The 13,551-nt window shown below is 40.1% G+C and overlaps 1 protein-coding gene across 2 annotated transcripts in view; it reads right to left on the bottom strand.

Annotated features, from left to right (window-relative positions):
- The window catches only part of satb2 (SATB homeobox 2), a 60,329-nt gene extending 47,302 nt beyond the window's left edge, over positions 1-13,027 (bottom strand). The window contains exon 1 of one of the 2 annotated variants that reach the window (XM_064329591.1): positions 11,751-13,027. The gene's annotated coding sequence lies outside the window, so the exon portion shown is untranslated. The remainder of the gene's footprint in view (positions 1-11,750) is intronic. The other variant, XM_064329592.1, reaches the window with a different exon arrangement.
- Positions 13,028-13,551: the final 524 nt, after the last annotated feature.

The following is a 13,551-nucleotide window of genomic DNA, read 5'->3' as shown; positions in this document are numbered from 1 at the left end:
GCATGTATGTGTACAGTATGTGTGTGTGTGTGTGTGTGTGTGAGTGAGTGTGTGTATGTGTACAGTATGTGTGTGTGTGTGAGTGTGTGTATGTGTACAGTATGTGTGTGTGTGTGTGTGTGTGTGTGAGTGAGTGTGTGTATGTGTACAGTATGTGTGTGTGTGTGTGTGTGTGTGTGTGTGCGTGCCTGGGTGTGTTTCTGAGTGTGTGTATATATGAGCATGTGTATGTGTGCGTGTATGTGTACAGTATGTGTGTGTGTGTGTGTGTGTGAGTGTGTGTATGTGTACAGTATGTGTGTGTGTGTGTGTGTGTGTGAGTGTGTGTGAGTGTGTGTGTGTGTTTCTGGATGTGTGTGTGTGTGTGTGTGTGTGTATGTGTACAGTATGTGTGTGTGTGTGTGTGTGTGTGTGTGAGTGTGTGTGAGTGTACAGTATGTGTGTGTGTGTGTGTGTGTGTGTGTGTGTGTGTGTTATGAGGGTTGTGGTGTATGCGTACGGAGAGTTTCGGGCTGGGAAAGGGAGTGTCTTCCCTTCTGGCGAGCACGTTTAGCTCTCCCATAAACATTAGGTTTGATAATAAAAGATAAATAGTTCACAGCAGGTCTTTATTACTCTCTCTCTCTTTCTCTCTTTTTCTATATATATACATATATATATACATTATATATACACACATATAATGGGTGTGTGTGCATTTGCGTTTGTGCACTAAGGGCATGTTACACACACACACACCACAAACACACAGCCACACACACACAGCACACACACACACACACACACACAGACGCCACAGCCAGGATTTGGGATGTGGGACTGAGGCGAGGGACCACACACTGACTCACAGGAAAGACTCGCCAAGCTCACACACATGGAAGCCAAACACACAGAAAGTGAATCACAACACACAGAGAACCAATCAGAACACACAAGTACCAATTAGACCAGTGGTGTCAAACTCGTTGCCATGGAGGGCCGTGTGTATGCAGGTTTTCATTCCAACCAATTAATGCTGCCTTAATTGAGTCAAATTGCTCATTCAGCCATATGCGTTTAACTGCATTGAAGCACAGAATATAAGAAAATTTTTATTTAGACAATGCGGGTCACCATAGACATCGGGTCACCATTGTGCACAAACCTGCATCCCTAATTCAGCAAATAATTTAACTAATTATATAATCAAGATCTGAGGCTGGAATGAAAACCTGCATACACACGGCCCTCCATGGCAACGAGTTTGACACCACTGAATTAGACCATGCAGAGAACCAATCACAATGCACAGAGACCCAATCAGACCACAAGGAGAACCAATAAGAACACATAGAGAACCAAACAGAACACACAGACACCCAATCAGAACACACACACGATCAAAATCTAAAAAACAACAGCAACGACTGACACAGAACACTGACCACCATCCCTGCACACCACACCCAAGCAGCGAGTAGCTCCACACATCCACTAATAACAGGCACTTACATTTCTCACTCAAATACACCAAACTCTGAGCATGTCCGCCCATCCACTTCCTGGCGTAGTTTGCATCGATTAAAGGGGTGGCTCACTTCATGGGTTTTTTTTAAATATAAGGAAAGCAGAATTTAAACAGGGTTACAGATGGAGATGGGGTCGCAGCTCGGAGAGCGCCGTGCCAGGGGGAATCGAACCCGCAGCCACACGGATCGACCGTACAGGACCTGAGAATCACCCGCCAGGTCTCACCCACTTTCTGGGCTCTACTGACATTGCTTCGGTTTTACTGCACGTTTTCGACTGGCCCTGATAGTTTTTTTTTTTTTTGTATAGAATTAATACGGTTTACAAAATTTTGAGAAGTTTCCGCAGTTCGTCCTGGTCAACTCCAAAGCAGATTGCACAGCGACGTCGAACGTAAACATCAGCTTTTATACTGCGCTGCTATTTCTGTTCTCGAGTGCCATGATCTCAGGTTGCAGGCACCATGAAGAATAGGTGAAACCGAAAATGATATTAAATGTAATTCTTGAAGTGTAATCAGGTAATAAACACATGTACAACCTCAGCAGGCACGACTTGCAAGCTGAGTTTTTTTTTTTTTTTGAGTTATCTGATGAAAAGTACACCAGGAATCCAAGAGTTGGGGAGTCAGTGTGATGCATTACCTTAATTAAGCCATTTTTGTATGCCTTTGTATCACTTTGGTATGCTTTTTTTTTTCTTGTTACGCATCAGGTTTGCAAGTTTTTGTTTTTGCATTTTCATTTTGTAGAGCCAACTTTCAAATGAATGGGATGGCATAAAAATGAAAAATAAATGACTTTTTTAAATTAGCCATTTTGCAAAGACATTAAAGAAAACCACTTGTGCAAATATTCAAGAGGGCAATCCAAGGCACCAGAGACCATTGCATAAGGGACAAAAATAATTTTCACAACTGTGTTTTCTAGATTTGAAATAAAACACCCTTTCTTTTTATTGAGGCCAAGAATCATAGTAACCCTGCACTGGGAAGAAAAAAAACAAAAAAAAAAACGTTTTTTTTTTTTAATTCAAAGATGTTAAAAGAAACTACAAATTGTCCAGACACACAGGAGCTGCCGCCTCTCTCTAATCAATCAGCGAAACGCAGAACACAGGAGCGGAAGAGAGAACACTTCTCTCGAGTTCTCCTCCTGCCGTCAGGAGGCCTGACCCAGAGAAGCCCTGACTCACCGCATGTCCGAAAAAACCATTTACCCCTCCTCCCATCAACCCCCGCCCCCCCGCCCCCCCATGATAGAGCACACATGGACATATGCCTTAACTCCACTGTGAGGCGCTTTTTAAACTTCAACCATCCCAAGTCTTTTTCTTACAAAATATGATGCTGGGCGCTGAAAAGTTTGAATCGAAATGCATTTTTTTCCCCCCAAAGTTCTCAGGTTAACACAACTGGCTGAATTTCGTTACTCGGGTCGAGGACAAAACTTCGCTGTTAAGGTCAGGCTGATTTTTGGCCGCCGTCACGCGGCCCAACAGAGGAAGCGCTGCAGAAATCTCTGGCGCTCGAAGAGTTCGGCGTGAGAGGGAGGGGCCGGGAGGGCAGCTTTAACACCAATCCCATCTATAAACACAGTCGCTCGTTAAAATTATTCAGCAAACTTCACTCCATTTTAACAGCTCTTCGCTTTCTTTCTTCCTTTTTTTTTTAATCCAAACCCAAACTGCATTTTTTTCCCCCCCCGCACGGAACATGCAGAGAAATCGATGTTCTCTCTCAAATATTTTTTGTATTTGTTTATTTCCAGGCTTTTGGCTCCATCGATGAGTGTGGTTTGTAGACATATGATTGGAGGATTGTACTTTGGCTTGGGGTTTAAAAAAAAGACCTCACTGGTGGTCTTCGCCATGTATTACTCTAAGTACTATTTACTGTTCGAGTTTCAGTTCAGTTTTGATGACTCAAGGTACCATATAAGAGTCTCTTAGATAGTGTGCGCTTAGTGGAGTTCAACTAAATCCATCCCAAATTAATTATGTTTTTAAAAATTGTATTTACTTGTTTTTTTTGTTTTTATTTTTACAGAAAACTTGACTTGAATTTATAGCTTCGGTCATATATAATTGTTTAATTACACCTGCAATGCAAACTACAAATACATTGAGGATGAACCATTTTTTGTTCATTGTCCTTTACATATATAAACCTATAATCCTTTGAAGAATTTAAATTGGACGTACACATATATCATTTGGCCACATAAAACGTCTGATAATCTGAAAAAGTAATAAAAAATAAATCAAAGCGTTGAGCGTATTTATTTCTTTCTTTAACACTCCTATTCAAAAAAGAAGGTAATCTTCCAAACCGGACTACTGTGGTCCATTGTTGTAACTAACAGATCAGTTATAATCCTACAATAAATAGAAAACTATGATGGTCTGTCTTATATAGGACTATTGTTGCCTTTTTTTAATGGACTAGCTTGTTGCTTATCTGTAGCATCAGAGGTATGTCACAGTAAAAGATGATATCTCTGCAGACTGGCAATCGCACGCAGGAAAAAGCCCGATTTCACATCCATTTGAATCCTGACCAATTTCACTTTTAGCAATTGGCAGGGCCACTTTAGCTATAGGTATAATAACATTATTTACATTAGCAACATTATTTCAGCTACGTTTTCCGAAATGGAAGTCTCATTCATGTCGCTGTCATACACGAGAAATTACTACCGAGGAGTACTACTCTGCATGACTAAATGTGGTAAAATTCAAAAACAATATGACCATGTTTATAAATGGTGTTAATGTTATAATTGTATAAATTCATTCTGGTGCTCCACAGTGTCTGTGGAAGAAAATTGGTTATGGGTCACAAACTATAAAAACATTAACAGACAAAAAAACAATATACTGTACACACACACACACACACACACATATATATATATATATATATACAATGTCTACATTGAATTTATAAGCGGTTGTCTTCATATCAATATCTGAAAAATATACTTCTGTAGAAAGTGACAAAGCAGTGTGTTAAAAAACGTACGCAAAACCGAAAGAAAATTGCAAAACATTTGGCTAAATTGACTGAATTACCAGCGTGCGGAACATGTTTTTATGGGTTCATATACTTGCCCTTTGCAGAACCTCAGCATTCATAGGCTCAGCAACACCGCTTTGCATCAAATTATGTCTAAAGTACATTCTTTGTCACAACACTTCTTCTTTAGCCACTTAAGCTATTCTTTAGCATTTTCTCAAAGTTGTAATTGACACTTTAATTTGAACTTGACTTATTGCACTTTTCCCCATGCGCTTAAACTGGTGGTGAACTGGATGCCTTTTTAAAACACAAAGGAAGCGGTGGGGAGAATTATAAGTTCTGCTTTTGATAGGTTGCGTTTGAAACATGAGAACATTATAGCAGTCATTTTAAAGACTGGGGATGGATGATTTTCTCTTTGTTTTTTTGCTGTTTTTTTTTGTTCTTTTGGTCTATGATGGCATTTCATCAAGCATAACCTTTACAACAATGTAATTTAGAATTATGAGAAAAAAATATGGGAAAAAGGAAGAACGACAGCAGTCATTCTTCCTCAAATAACCATCATCCTTGTAATTAGACGGGCCTAATTTAAACTGCAGTAGCAACTGTATAAAAACGTGACTTCACAGTCAAGCTCTGGATCAAAATCCAACCAGACTATGTCAGCCTCAGGAATATCAGACACAATACATTACATTTATTTAGCAGACGCATTCATCCAAAGTGACGTACAAACGTGCATATCAAGGTCATTCGACCAACTACAAAACAAAGGTTGATAAAGTACAATACTCATTTCGTACAGTTATTCATAGCCAAGAACACAGTACAGTTCACGCAGTGAACACTATTCTGACCGAACTTATGCTAAGTCAAACTAGGGGGAAGTACAAGCTACAATATTAGGACAAACATACAAATTACAAAAAGTACACAACACAACACAAAGACACAACTCACAGCAGGGTAACCAGACAGCAGCAGGGGGTTCTACAAATCTACCTCAAGGCAGCAAAGGCTCAAAAAAGCTTTGCCATTCCTTTCTAATATACAGCAATATCCAGATCCTCTGTCGCACGCTTGTATGGTACCAGGCGTTCCATGTAAGCAGAGATGGCACCATCTTAGACCCCAAGCAAAGGTAAACTATGTGCAGAGGGTGATGGGAAATATCGATGGACAGAACGATGGACTGATGGACCAATCAGACCTGTGCGCACCTCTCCCGGACCTAAGTACACATACTTGTATATTGCAATACGACTTTTAATACAACTACTGTTGAAAGGCTAACTTGGTCACCAATGCAAAAGTTCGGAAGACTATGCAGAATATTTTAAAATCCAGTCTCGCAAGCTTAATTTCAATTCACATACTTTTTTTTTTGCTTTTAATTGAAATATATAGAGTAAATATATATCAGTGATTGTACAGATGACGGTACTGGACACAGTAATTGGTACATTAACTGTCCATCATTGACTTACAGAGGACGTACACACATACAAACACACATGCATAAGTTAATGCAACATACGTACATACAGACAAACACACCATGCACACATGCACGCGCACACACACATAAACACACACACTCACATGCATAATATGCATGCACACGCGCATGCACACACACAAACACACACTCACATGCATAATATGAATATCATTTTAGGAAATGTGCTTCCCATCATTCCAGTGCAGAGGAATAGACAAACTTATACGGCTCATATTCACAATTAAAATAACCCAGGGTAATCTGTCATAATTATGGCTCGGTTAAGTTTAAACCAAAGTGCACAGTACAGCAATAGCACATGCACAGCAGCCCATGCTGGGGAACTACAGCATTACTCAAAGGTTTGAGTTGAGGGACATGAAATCAAGTTGAGCCGCACAAGATGTTTCTCTTCAGCTGAATCACAAAATCAGGGCCAGATAGAGCTCACTGGGTAATTTATACAACCTCAGAATATGACTCAATAAAATGAGACCAGAACTGTAAGCTACAAACTTGCACTTTTCGGCATTGCGACTATAAAATACTCCAACAGGGATCAAAATGCTCTCCGTGAGAGTTTATTTAACACGGAACGTTTTATTGCGTTCGAAATGAAAACAGGGTGGCCTGCTGGACTTTTGGGGAATCAGGTGAGGTTTGCGAAACCGCAGTATGGAAACTGTCCCCCTGGTCTTGAGCCACTGTCACCAAGGGTCATTTTACTGCAGTCTCACCATTTACTGTAGGGCACTGTGTTGTTGCAATACCTGCGGTAACCGTGACGACATCTGTATGTTGGCACAATGAGCAGTGACACAGCCATGGTGCACAAACACTATGTTTTAGCCCTCAGTGCAACAGACTGCATTTGACCAGGTTTTTGTTCTAGAGTAACCGACTACTTGCCAACAACTCGCTGTTTCAATGTCACAGACAACATGTAAGCAGCCTGTTGTTTTAACGCACCAAACTGCATGTGAACAGCTTGTTGCCTTAACGTAACAGACTACGTGTCAACAACTTGTTGCTTTATTGTAAGATGGCATGTGGACAACTTGTTGTTTTAATGTAGCTGACTGCATGTCGAGGCTGAAATTAAAAGTGCAGTATTAAAGTGTCATTTCCATGTTCCCAAACAGCGCTGATATGGTGAGCGTCTAATCTGCTATTTAACAGTCCTGCCACACCCCTGATATCAGCGGGGAGAGATAGTTCTGATTGCACAGAGGAACAGAAAGAAAGAAGGGATGAGAAATAGAGAGAACGAGGGCTGGGGAGTAAAGGGTTAATAACGAAAGAAGAAACGAACACTGGAAATGCAGCGACAGAGTGCATTTCGGAAAAGCTGCTCATTTCTCGATCCTGCGACTACCGCATCAGGAGAGACAGGGAATACACGAGGGGGAAAAAATTAAATAAGGAAAACAATTCCAAAATCGTTTTTTAAAAAGTGCATAACAAGAGAAGAAGAAACAAAACAATGAGAGCGAAGAATGCAGGAGAAAGAAAGGTGAGGTAGAGTGGGGGAGGGGAAACACAACCTACGCAAAAAAAAAAATAATAAAGTAAACGAAAAGACGGGCACACAGTCCTCTCCGGGCCCAATGCCACTCATACACTTGTGTGGTGTGTTTCAGAGGCCCCGAGCTCAGTCCTGAACAGGAGCGAGGGTCGATGAGTGTCCCCGACCTCCCCCGCGCCCCCCCCCCAAACAGACAGGCCCAAAAGCCTGAGATCAGCCCTGCTTTGAGGTAACCTGATGACATTTTAGGCAAAAACTTTTGTGAACTGTCCGGTTAACTTCGGGTCAGTTGTTGTTAACACTCCCCTTCCTGGAAAGTTCACTTTAAAAATAAAAAAATGGGGGCGGTTGAATTTTGGAGTAAGGAAATGAAAAAAAACACAAACACAAACCGGATAACACAAACGGTGGTTTATCTTTTTGCCACACGTCTGTTAAGTACAAGTTTGATTTCGCAAAAAAATCTGAAGAAGGTAGAGACCGGAGAACCAAAGCCAAACGTAGGAAAATATTACATATAATATTATACATGAAATCGATATTTTTCCGAAGAAAATTAATTAATGTTATGCACCAAACTGTGTAAAATTCTGTTGAATTGCTGCTAAATTATGATTATTCAGTTTTACAGTTTTAAAAAAAGGCTTTAATAGTACCTGTCAATAAATGCTTCTGAGATTCTCTGAAACAAATTATTGAATCTATCACAGTGGGGCAGACTTTTTATTTTTAATGAAAATAAAAATCTTGCAAGAACTGCTCACTGAATGCTTCGAACTCACTGCAGCTAGCCAGACGGTGCCTAGCCATTGGTAGATTCGTTTTTTAGGGAAACACATTTCTTTCTCAACGGCAACAGAATAAAGACTGGCACTATATTAATGTATGTCGGCTACATTATGTATTATGTAGCAATATATTGAATCTTGATCTGTCATATCTTTGGCATATTATATCTCCTCAGATACATGTTCCTATTGGGAATTCCTACTTGAGCAACACTGATGCTTCACTATGCGTCCTAAAGGCATATACCCAGAGCTGCCAAACTCAAGATGTCAAACTACATCTTTTCTGTTGATTACGAAGATTGGTATGTATACATGTACATATCTGTGCCTGTGAGTGTGTGGGTGTGGGTGTGTGTGTGTCCGTGCACTTGTGTGCATGTGTGCGTGCATGTGTGTGTGTGTGTGTGTATCTGTCTGTCTGTATGTGTGTGTGTATGTATGCATGTATGTACGCACGCATGTATGTATAGATGTAAAGAAAAACTAAAATATACTTGCCACATAAATTTCGATTGATTCTAGAAAAACGGGTCTGAGGTTACGGATATAAAAATATATGACGGATTACAACAAACGTACAGAGAATAAATGTCTCAAGTTTTGTCTTTAGGTTGGATTTATGAGTTAAAATTAGCGATTGATACAAATTCAGACTGAAGAAAATGTAGAACCTCTGCGCTAGTGGGCCTTGCCCACGCGCGGCGAGAGAGAAGCGCGTGTACCGAGAACCGTAAAGAACAGTGGATTCCTAACTCAGTGGAAAACGTTTTTGAATCAAAACGATTTTAAATCAAGTATTTTTACTTAAAAAGTGACGAACACCACCAATAACTGTGCCAATAATGCGCCGCTTGCGTGGCTCATAATGTTGTATTAAATAATGACTTGTTGCATTAAATCGCAAAACTGCCACAAAACGTGTAAGGAATTAGCCCTTTAATATCAGATATATGCATTCCACTTAACATTAATATTTTTCCGGAAATCAACAGGCACACGGACACACACTTGACTGTGAGTTATTCTTCACACACAAGACTGCAAGCGAAGTGAATCACTTAATTCCGTAGTTAATGCATAGGTAGGCCGTGTAAATTCCAAACACAGCACATCTTCCGTATATTCGGGGGAAAAAAGTTCACGCAAACACGAATTCGAACACATACTCACTGGCGCGAGCTGGAGCGGCACATATCAACATGCGGGCCTCTTCGCGTGCAATACAACTCGTACAGTGGTACCCTGCACGGGCGCTGCTGGCGGCCAGGTGCTCTGCTCCACAATTAAACTCGTTCTAATTAGTTAATAATAGAGATTTTGATAATAAAATGCAAACCGATGAAGACAGTTTTTTTTCTTTCAAAAAGAAACGTGTATAAGCATTGCTACACACTAGGAATAAGCAAGAAGAAGACAAAAACAGCAAATTAACTTCACAGTGTTTTTTTTTTTTTCTGCAAATAATCCAAAACAAACTTGGTAGTAAAGGGTTCGGTAAAAATGAGTTGTTTACCCTGTTGTTGACTGAAAAAAATAATGTATCAATGTTTTAAAATAACGGTTGTACGTTGCCTGTAGTAATAGCAAAGAAGAAAGCGACCGGTTCGAAAATGTAGGTTTTTTTAGGCCTAAACTTTAGGTAGAAGAGCGCGATTATGGTTCATCAAAACATTTAAAAAGGAAAAGAGGGTCTTAACAACTGGGTCTTAAGAACTGCAATTCAGCTGTTTTAAAAGTTACCATCTTGGAAACTGCTATTGGACGAAAATGTTGTAGGTAATCAAGAGAAAGCAACAATACAACACTGTAGCCTATTGTAGCCAACAATAAAATAAATCCTTCAAAATAGCCATGTTTAATGTGAGAAATATGAATGTGTTGAGCATAATTTCATAGAACCATAATGACCCATTCATGTGATAAAGTTATGAAATGAAGACGTCGCAGTATTTATTGATATTAATGTAGGTGATACTATGGTTGACTTGTACTGTTTTAATAGCCAGAGAGGTCCTTCTCGTGATAGACAGTCAACCCTTACGCACCGCTTTTAGCGATCGATCGTGTATGAAGAGCCCTGGGCAGTACTTTAAAACGTGTTAAAGTGGGTATACTGCAGCCCACAAAAAAGACGTCACTGCTGGTTTTTTTAAATAGTGGGTTTAAGTTCGTCGACAGTCTACTAAAACGAATGCGGAAAAAATAGGATCAAACCCTGCGTATGCGAAAGAATAGTGAAATATTCACTCGGACAACTTGTACACTCACAAGGACACGTATGCAAGTGTTGACAGGTAAAGAATCGGAATAAATATTGTGTCACTGAAAAGAAAAGAAAGGGAAACTGTTCATTCAAGGAGTCGAATTTGGGGAGAAAACAATTTGGCAGTCTACTAAACTTAAGTCCAGTGCCAATTCTAATAGCTGTATCGATTGGCTAGCCGTAAAACTAACTAATTTTGTGACTAACACCTCTTCTCGAGGAAAAAACCACGTCCGCAATAATAATAATAATAATAATAATAATAATAATAATAATAATAATAATAATAATAATAATAATAATCATCATCATCATCATCTTATGTCATCATTAATACAACCGCAAATTCGGCTATTATTATTATTATTATTATTATTATTATTATGATGATTGTTATTATGTCTACGCCACAATTCTAGAATTATCAGTCTCCAAATCAAAAACTATTTGGCAATCTACAAAATCTACAATCTACAAAATACCAAATGTGCATATTTAAAAATCAATACAACTGAAAATCAACACAATGAACTTATTAGTATTTTTGTAATGTAGGCTTGTCCTTTAAAAATACTTCAGTTTTAGGCCCATTCGAATAGTCTTACAAAGTTTTCTCGTCACGAAGCTCAGTGAAGTTAATTAAGCCAAATGTTGTGGTTTCACAGATTATCAAGAATGTAGGGTCTTAAGTAAAACATTACCTTTTCTGGGAATAATAATAATAATAATAATAATAATAATAATAATAATAATAAGCGTTATTATTATTCTTATTCTTATTATTATTCCAGAAAAGGTCATGTTTTACCTAAGGCCCTACACTTCTTGATAATCTGTGAAACCACAACATTTGGCTTAATTAACTTCCACTGAGTTTAATCAACGTATAAATCAAGTTCCATGTCTTATTCAACCTCATCGATAATGTTGATGCATTTCACGGCTGCTTTGACTCCCAATAATATTGCACTATATAGCCACTGCATTTGAACAGTTCAACAAATATGGAACTGGTCATTGACATTTTGATAGATACGTATAAGCATAATCCTAATAATTAGGTAAGGGAATTAATCGGAGGAAGACTAAAGCAGTAAAAAAAAAAAGTTGGGAGGAAAGTAAGACTGAATTGTACTCACCGCTTATGGAGTGTCTGTACCTAGGCTGGCTGGGGAGAAGGCTCTGTCCATTGATTAAGAGTATTGAATCCAGGGCTGAACTTGGTCTTGCTTCGGTAGGGGTTGAAATCGGCTCGGACCGGAGCTGGATGCTACTCCTTTGCGCACTCCGCTGGAGCGTGAGAGTGTGTGATTAAAAGAGGACGAGTGAGAGACGAACGATAAGGATGGACGGACAGGGCATGTGTGTGTGTGTGTGTATGAGAGAGAGAGAGAGAGAGAGAGAGAGAGAGAGAGAGAGAGAGAGAGAGAGAGAGCGCGCTCCAGGAGTCGCTGGTGGAAGTAAGCCGGGATCGTACAGGAACACGCGCCGCCTCGGGAGAAGGACGCAGTAAACAACTTGACAGGAGTCCGGCAGTGGTTGCTTTGTCCTCTTTTTGTCCGCGGTGGTTTCTTTGACAAAACTGGGTTCCGGCGTTGTCCTCCTCCGGACTTGTACCTTTATCGGCGAGGACAGGAATAACGCATCAGAATCGGAGACACAGCCATCTGCAGACGCGGAAATCAAAAATAAAAACGACAAAAAGAAATTGAAAAACGAAACAAAAGGGGGCAGCGTAAAACTTGATGCTCGCGAAAACAGAGAAGCGGTGCAGAGATCTCCTAGTCCTGCGCCTCAGTCAGCTTTAGCACAGAACAATCTGTGTGTGTCACTTTCAATCTCTCCCCTGCCAACGGGAGCACTGACTGACAGAGAGATCATGGGAGAGGGAGAGCAGAGAGAAAAAGAGGGAGGGAGGAGGAGTGTGTGTGTGTGAGAGAGAGAGAGGGGGAGAAAGACAGACGGGGAGAGAGAGAGAGGGAGAGCGAGAGAGAGAGAGAGTCAGTCTAATTCAGTTTTTCGTTAAAGTGTTCGAGATAGTTTAGCAGCAGGTTAGCTTCTATTTATGCATACCCACGGCTGTTTGAACTTTTTTTTTAACGAAAGGTTATCGACAAATCTGCATTTCCTTATGAATTTCCCCTGTGTGATTTCCTTTGCATCACACAGAGCTTCTTTCGGTCCGAGCGGCTCAAGGTAAATGTAGACATAGACATTTATATCTCCAAAAGAACACCTGCGTTATCAGGAATGCATCGGTTTACGCGTTTTTATTTTTAATTCACTGTTGCAAAATGCGAGTTCATCGGTTCATTCGCTCTAGGATTGGGCATCGCCCACATATAGTAAGTAGCCAACGAATATGAAATAAAATACTAAACTGATGTTCAAGTCCACGTACAGCTATGATAGCTCTTGCAGTTTGTGTTAATGAGTAATAAGTGGGAATAAAAAAACCCAGCGGTCTCTCGCGCTCAGCAGACTGTTTTATTAGATGCCTTGTGTAAATAAAACAAGTGCACTGTCAGGTGAAATTGGTTAATAATAAACCGCATTCTTGATAGACAGATGTCATTAGGTTTTAATAATTTATGAGGGCAACTTCAACGGAACGGGTGTCACACTGGTTCGACAGTAGGGCGATATAAAGGCAGAGAGCTCGCACAAAACCTGCTCTTCTTAATATTTAATGACGCCCAGCCTATTGTGTTGTTGTTATTTACCTCCTATATGTCTAAAAGCGGGAATATGTGGGTTGCTACGGCAGTAGGTCACGCAGGTGACGTTCCGTGCATAATGGCATAGGAAGAGTCGGATTGAATGGTATTTCGGTTAGACCAGTTTCCTCGGATGTACATTTTGCGGACTTCGCTTTTTTTTTCGGCAGCTGAACCTCCAAGCTCCATTCTTTTCCGGCGTAAGCCCGGACACCCCAGTAGC

Source organism: Anguilla rostrata, chromosome 3, assembly GCF_018555375.3.
Source record: "Anguilla rostrata isolate EN2019 chromosome 3, ASM1855537v3, whole genome shotgun sequence".
Classification (NCBI taxonomy): Eukaryota; Metazoa; Chordata; class Actinopteri; order Anguilliformes; family Anguillidae; genus Anguilla; species Anguilla rostrata.
Note: the sequence above shows the minus strand (reverse complement) of the source record. Positions and strands in the feature narration are given on the sequence as shown.